The 8162-nt window shown below is 41.4% G+C and overlaps 1 long non-coding RNA gene across 1 annotated transcript; it reads left to right on the top strand.

Moving 5' to 3' along the window:
• The first annotated feature begins 707 nt into the window (after positions 1–707).
• On the top strand, positions 708–2270 carry LOC140700163 (uncharacterized). The gene is made up of 2 exons (XR_012078436.1): positions 708–1057; positions 2106–2270. It is a non-coding gene; the product is annotated as an uncharacterized lncRNA (long non-coding RNA).
• Positions 2271–8162: the final 5892 nt, after the last annotated feature.

Here is an 8162-nt window from a genome sequence, read left to right as displayed (position 1 = left end):
ATACTCCACCAGCCATGACCCGCGTTCTTCCTCATGCCTTTCCACCACTTGAACAATGAGCTTACACTTGAACTCTGTTTCCATCCTTTCTAGTTTCTGTCTTCTCAATGCTTCAGTAATCTCTGATGGAGATAAGTTCAAGGGAAATGAAGATGGAAAACCTGAACTGAATCTATGCTCTATCATTTGCTTATTTTGTGACTCTTAGAAAATTATTTGACTTCTCTGTGATAATTTCTTCACCTACAAAATTGGGGAAATGCTTGATATTTATTATTACTATTAGGCCTTTAATCTAATGTTCTGTACAAATCTCTCCTATAATAATTCATATAGAATCAATGGTGGTTTGAAAAATTAGATCTACCAGTAATTTACCTCTGGTCATTCCCCTCATGCTGCATCTCCACATTCACTGTTGATAATGATATTTGTCAGTGTTTAAACAAATCATAATGATCATCCCCCACCCCAAGAGATTTTACTGTTTTTGTTGTTCAGTATTGACATTTTTCTGCTTCATATCATTTTTGAAAGTCAGTGAGTAATGAACAAAATGAATATTGATACATCCTTATAAAACAAATTGACTACTTTGTTTCAGAGAACAGTGCTGGGATACTCCAGCACTCAAAGGATCCCTAGGAAAGACTTTATGGGAAAGACTGCTTCAGGAGAGGCAGAAGAAGCCAAGGAAAGGTGAGAGAGGATCTGATGACCACCTACTGCCCCAATGAAAACGAGCCATGAATGAGTGGCTAATCTTCATGGGAAGAGCACAGTGTCCTTGCATCTGTGGGACTCACAGAACTGATCAGGAAGGTCTCTGAGGCTAGAGCTGAGAGTGCCCAGTAAGAAGGATGGCCACCCTAGGGGCCAGAAGAGGACTTGGGAGGAGAAGGCACTGAAGCTCCCTGCTGACACAGGCGCCTTAGCCAGCAAGACCAGGGGAAGGCAGTGGTGTGTGGCTCAGCCCAAGCTGGCGTGGAATGCCTGTAGTGAGGATTGGAAGCTCATTACCCCAACAAAAGTGATGCTGTCACTCAACTCAATGCTGGTATGGAATTATTTCTTAATAAAAGCCGCCTAATGTAACAATAGTCTTTGTGTGCCACTGAGACACTGTCACAACATTTGTTTCCTAGCAAATGGTATGAACTCGGTAAATGTTTAATGAATTTATTCCAACATTTATTCATTCAAAAGTATTTATGAAACTCCTATTATAGGTCCAATGCTGTTTCAAGTTGTAAGGCTAGAGTCATGAACTGAATAGGTTCATAGCATTTATATTCCAGGAGGGAGAGCCAGGCAATAAACAGCTAAGGAAACAAAGAAGATAATATCAGGTACTGATACATTCTAGGAAGACATATCTAGAGCGATATTTTCTATAGAGCGGTCAGGGGAGTGGTCTTTGAGGCCTGAATCATACAAATTAGCCATCTGCCCTAGACTCATGCAGAGGGCACCCTTAGTGAATTCAATACCATATGATGCTTACTGATTTTTTTCTATTTCTTAAGTAAACCTCATTCTAATATACCTTAAGAAAGCGTCATTCAAAATAGTTATTGAACATGTTCTGTGGTTCAGGAAATGTGTTAGGTCCTAGGAATATAAAAGAAAAGCCATGACCTCTGCCTCCGAGGAACTGACATTCTAGTTTGGAGAGCCAGCGGTCAAAACAGTTAATAAAAAGTAAGAACTGTCATAATAGAAGCATGGTTAGCATTCTATGGGAGACTTGTTGAAGAAGGACCTTAATTGTTAGCAAAATAGCAAAACGAGTTCTGTGTTGGGAGGAAATTCTCCATGGGTCCCTCAGGTTTCTGCATGCCTTGTCAGCAGAAAGACTGACTGCCTTTTGTTGACCTGCCTTGACCTGTCTTTCAAGGGTGTTTATATCACTAGCAAATGCATTGGAGGCTATAGATGGTTTCTTCCTCCATGATAGAGCAATCTGATTCTTTACTAGGATATTAGAGATAAGTGTTTCTCTCCAAGGCAAAGGTGGGGGCAGGTTTTTTTGCAGCCTCTTTAAAAGATTGGAGGTTCCTATGTTGGAGTTCCCTCAATTGTGATGCAAAACCACTGTGTTGCAGCATCTCTCTGGACAACTACATATCACCCCATGGGATTCAGATGGCCAGAAGAACCAAGAGAACAGGAATCGTGTGCTGCCTGCTGTGCTGTGAGTAACAGAGTCCTTTATTTCTGATTCAGGAATCCATGCAACTGTGCTGGCTACCTTGTTAGCTTGGAAAGAAGTGAAATGAACAGTTCTTGACATGGTGACAGTATGCAAATTGTGTACACTTTCTAAACGTCTCTTGTTTCATATAACACTGTTTATGCTTTCTGAGCCTTAATTTTTTCATTTGGAAACTTGGGATAAAAAACTTGGGACAAAAATCATGGTAAGGGATGATAATGGGATGTCATATGAGTAGCAGAGCCCATTAGCTGTTCCCCAATATCCATTCTTTCTCCTATACCATAGAAACATTGTAGTGTAGCAATGGCCGCCAGATTAAGAAAAAATACATATTCCAGCCTCCTTTGCAGGTAAGTGTGATCAAGCAATGGTGTTCACAATGGGATGTGAGCAGAGGCTATAAATGCAACTTTCAGATGATGTTCTTAAAAGGAAGGAGAATTCCCTCCCCTCCCCTTTCCCCTTTTTCATTGCTTGGACTATAGACATAGAGGAGAGACATCCTGAACCATGTGCATGGGAAGGCACCTGACATATAGCAGAAGAATAAGATAGAAAGTGCCTGGGTCTCTGTCTTTTTGGAGAAACCATTCAAACCTTGGACTGCTAATGTACAGACTACTAATGTGAGAGAAAAACAAATTTCTGTTTTGTCTGAGCCACTGCTATTTGGTGTCTCTATTGCAGCAACAAACTTATATCCTAATTAGTGGAGGAATGAGAGAATCAGAGTGATGCCTTAGAAAGATCCTCCCGGGGATGGCAGACAGGAGAAAATAGAGGCAGGGAAATTAGGAGGAGGGAGACCACCTGGCTACCCAGGAGTGTGTGTTTCTTTTTCAAAGATTTTGAGTGTTGATCAGACTTGCCTGGCCTATGGATTTTTATAAGAATTTTGAACTTCAAAGTCAAATAAATTAGAGATACACTAAGTTAAAGTTAAACATGATTCTTTATGATAAGTATGACAGGTGTTTTCAGCACTTTAGAATTTTATGCCTCTTACAAGAGAGGGCTGAAAATAAAGTGCGCTTCAAACTTTGAAAATGGGCCCTTTCATCATAAAATTTCACGTATTCATGGCTACTCATGTTTCAGGAAACGTGGTTCAGGAAACATGATTCAGTACCTAGTAGAGTTAAAGCACCTATCCAGCCCCATAGAAAATTGTAACCTGAGATAAGAACCATGATAAGTAGTCTGCAAAGCATTTCACAAAGAAGGTTGTTTGCCAGATATAAGGACTCCAGACGTGCATACAGACACACACCCTTTTCCACAAACAAAAAGTTGCAGATACACCAAATACCATTTAGTATCAATTTTCCCCCCATACAGAGTTAAGCTTTCCATTTTTTTTCAAGATGTGAATGAATAGGACAAGGATGGGAAAAGATACAGGTACTGCCTTGATTCTGCTTGGGAACATCATAAGGAAACATAAGGAAAGTCCTTACAGGAACCTACATGGTGTGACTACTAATTCTCACAGCAAGAGATTAGGTTGCATGGTGGACGGTCTTCTTGCTCAGGGAGTTCGTGACAATCTAAGAGGCAAAATGAATGGAGGCAGAACCAAGCATGTAAAGTCAGAATCCTGCGACAGTGGCCTTGAGAGTGTTTGATCTGGCAGGAGCTATTTTCCATGAGTAACCGAGTCCTGTACAGCTCTTACAGGATCAAATAGCAGCATAAATTGGATCAACAGTTAACGTCCTAATTCTCTTCCATGACCAATGTAAGGAAAAGTAACTCTGTTTAAACCCTTCATAGAAAAATGCTTTGTGCAGAATCCTCAGGGGGAAAAAAACCTTAAACCCCAATTCCATGCCAAATATCCCTACAGTTTTCTCAGCAGTGCAGCTAATCCTCTGTGCCAACCAAAGCTAGTTTTCTTTCATTATTTTGGTCCATGTTGGAAAAGAATTTCTAAGGTGCAAAGGAAACACACACAGAGGTGTCAGAGCACACTTGACACTGTGACTGTGGTGACAAGGCTTTCTCCAGCCGTCAGTCTCAGAAGCATTTCATTCCATTTGATGCTACACAGCTGTGTGATGCGAAGTGGCAGCCAAGCCCTTTTGTCTTTGTAATGTCTTCATTAGTAACAGCAGTAATGAGTTACCTGGAAGAAAAGGGCTACGGAATAAATGGTAAACATTATAAGCTAGGGTCTTTATATGGCTATCCTACATTGTTTCCTCCAGTTGGACTTGAGTTCTTGAGCAGAAGGAGTTCTGAATGTTGGAAAGGTAGGGAGAAGCTTTGATTTCTTCTCTGCCTGTTGGTCACATGAGACATCCTCGTCTTCATACACACTTTCCTCTTTCTCTTCTATGGTTGGGTTATTGCCCACCTAACAACCCAAAAGGCAAGTGCAAATTGTGTCTCTGGGTCTGTACAATGAGAAGGTGACTTCTTTTTAAGGGGCATAGAGAAAATTCTCAAGATAAAAGAGAAGTCTCTTTCAAAAACTGTGATATATGCATAGTGAAAAACTTAAAGGGTTTCTTGATCAAATCTTAGCTTGGAGAACACCAGTTTATGCACAATTAATCAGGCTTCTTTTTTTTGTAGAGGTTCTGGAGCCTTTAGTAAAACAATGCGTATTGTGAAATGTCAAGGGGAAAAGAAAATACATGGTGTTTCCTGAGTTTTTTTTTCATCCCAGAAACCTTTGTTATAGGTCTAGATAGTTCTGTGAAACACTGATTTTTGGAAAAGAATCAGTTAATCATCAGCTTTTATGTCTAAGGAGCACATATGTATCAAAAACTAAAAACTTTCAGGAAATGTCCAATATCCTGGCAATCTGACCAAAGTCCACCTTGGTGAGGTAAAACACACAGTGTTTTAGCAGAGAAGTAATCTAAACCTTGGGGCTATTGTGAATATAGCAATAAAAATGACTCAGTCTCAGAGGTCGGCTGCAGGATTTGTGCAATTCCCACCTCTCTGGTTGGAATTCTCCCTTCTCTCCTATTTAAGAGAGGAAATGCAAGTGTACAAGAATGATGTTCCTACAGGGATAGAACTCCCAGTTGTCTTTAAAATGTGAAATGGTGATTCAAAAAAGTTATACTTTACTGTCTGAATGATATCTCAAAATTGTGTATCATACTTCAAAATGGCCCTGTTAGTGATGATTAATGGCCCAAAGGATTGTGGAATGGATTTGCAGGATTCCAATGGGCTTCTGCTGCCAATGAGCATGTGAGTGTGTGCATGTGTGTGCAGGAGTGTGGGCTTCAGTTCACACACGTGCAGAAGTGCTGGACTGAGGGGTGGGGAGGCGAATCCAGAGAAGAGGAAATGAGCTCCACTCCTTCAGTCTCCAAAGCTAATGAGGATCTCAGAGACTGTGATCTTTGTGAAGCTTCTACATCACATTTTATGTGGTTTTGGTTTTCAAGTTATCATAGATCATGGACACTGGGATTTGGTCTTGGGAATTTTTGTCCTATGCTATGAGAAGTCTTCAGTTGACATTTTAGATTTACTGCATCTGGGAAAATGTGACAAGCAATTAAATGTCCTTTTAGTTAAAAGATCAACTAGGAGTAATATTTTGCAAAATATAAAATGAATGTGATAGGCACCTTAGCATAGTGATTAAAAATAATGCATTCTAGAGCTGTCTTGTTTGAACCTAAGCTGTACCCTTGGGCCAAGTTGTTTATCTGCTGTATGCCTCTGCTTCTTAGTCAGTAAAATGCGAACAATAATAGTACACACCTCGGGGTACTCAGGTCAGCATAGAATAAAATGAATTTGTATTTGGAAAGCTCTTAGAATAGTGCCTGATACTTAAGTGTTTATTACATTTTAAAATATTTTAAAATGTGTTTCTCATTTTCTCTCTTGCACATTATGATATTCAGAAGTCATTCCACTGTACACACAGGGGAATGCTGGTAAGCCAGTGCCCCAGGTGAAGTGGCAGAATTGGTGCTGGGGACTCTTGGTCACCTGGAGAGAAGTGTGGGCCCCTGGTGGACCACAGCAGGAACAGGGGAAGCAGGCTCTGAGTCGCCTGTTACAGCTGCCCCAATAGGAGATTCCTGAAAGGGAGCTGAGAGTGCTAGATTAAAGGCTAAGCAGAGAGCAGAGTGGAATTTTCCTCCTTTCCAGTTGGGGATTGTGGGAGGAGCCGTCTCACAGATGTCCCTCCTCCCTACTCATCAACACTGATGGGCCCCATCAGAGAAAACTGGGCAGCTGGGGCAGGATCCAGTGAGGGAGTCTAGTCTTGAGTTCTCTCTCTGCTCCCTTTGGGTCCCCTGAAGTTCTGGGACCCTGTGGAGGCACCTGCCGGAGTCAATTAACATCAGTGTGGGTAAGTTTGCTCGGGTGTTGCTGTGGTGAGAATAAACAGACAGACCCTATAGCCGGAGGGCTCCTGGACAGACTGCCAGAGCCAGGATTCAGCAGGCCACAGCCACTGACACAGGGAGGGACCAGAGGAAGGGGACATCTGAAGACTGAATATCCCCCTAAAGATGCGAGGCTTGGTTACCTAGAGACTTCCAATTATTTAACGTAACAGAGTTTACAAGCAGATTGGTTTTTCAGAGGGGTAAATGTTTATGAGGAAGATCCAATAAGCTATAGAAAAGTAGGGAAACTATATATTTTTGTACATCTGAGTGCAGTGTGATTTAATAGGCATCTCTACAATAGAAAAATTCATTTAAATAAATAATGATGTTTCTCACTAGCCAACAGCATGTAAGGTGTTGTGCTAAATGCTTCAAAGGCTGGAAAGTTAGTCAGACAAGTGTTCTGTCTAGTCTTGGGCAAAGAAAAGGAGAGTCCAGGACTGAAGAGATGGCTGAACCCAGGTGTGGCTTGTTGAATGGAAGGCATGGTTGATATGTGATGGTGTCCCACAAAGAGTGGGAAATGTAAGGCTGGAGCTCAGGAGAAAGGAGAGATGAAGACATTGGGAGCCCATCCGCCTAGAGGTAATGACTAAAGCCACAGGATTTCCAAGAGAGCTGGAGAGCGAAAAGGGCTAAGGTTGCATTCATTCATCGATTCCACAAACATGCACCGATCCCTTTTTGATGCAGGTGTAGCCATCAGTGTAAGGAAGGGTGCAGAGTCTGAAAATGCTCATGGGATTGCCCAAGGAAAGGTCTAGAATCTCACTGTGTTGTGCTTCTGTGTGGCAGAGACTACTTGGGCTGGCCAGTTCCCAAGTCCTTCTCTTTGTAAGCATCTGGCTGGACCACATTTTCCAGCCTCCATTGCACTAGATTGGCTATATGACCAAATTCTGGCCAGTGGCACCAGAGTGTTTGCAGTGTGGCCACCTCCAGACTAGACACCTATAAATGTCCTTCAGGCCCCTTTTATCTTCTGCATAAAAGCAAAATTGCTTTCTTTCCACAACTGCCAGCTTTGTAAAGAAGACACAAGGAGGAGCTCAGACTGAATAACTGTGTGGGGCAAAGTCCTCATCCGCCCCAACATGCAATGGATGTGAGGCCATGAGTGAGAAATACACTTATATTGGGTTTTTTTTAACATTTTTTAGTTGAGTTATAGTCATTTTACAGTGTTGTGTCAAATTCCAGTGTAGAGCACAATTTTTCAGTTATACATGAACATACATATATTAATTGTCACATTTTTTTTTGCTGTGAGATACTGCAAGACCTTTTATATATTTCCCTGTGCTATACAATATAATATTGTTTTTCTATTCTACATATGCCTGTCAGTATCTACTAATTTCAAGCTCCCAGTCCATCCCCTCCCACCCTACTCCCCCCGGCAACCACATGTTTGTATTCTATGTCTATGAGTCTGCTTCTATTTTGTATTTATGTTCTTTTTTTTCAGATTCTACATATGAACAATCTCATATGGTATTTTTTTTTCCACTTTCTGGCTTACTTCACTTAGAATGACATTCTCCAGGGACACCCATGTTGCTGCA

Source organism: Vicugna pacos, chromosome 12 (assembly GCF_048564905.1).
Source record: "Vicugna pacos chromosome 12, VicPac4, whole genome shotgun sequence".
Taxonomy (NCBI): domain Eukaryota; kingdom Metazoa; phylum Chordata; class Mammalia; order Artiodactyla; family Camelidae; genus Vicugna; species Vicugna pacos.
The sequence above is the reverse complement of the archived record's forward strand: the minus strand, read 5'-3'. Positions and strand labels throughout refer to the sequence as shown.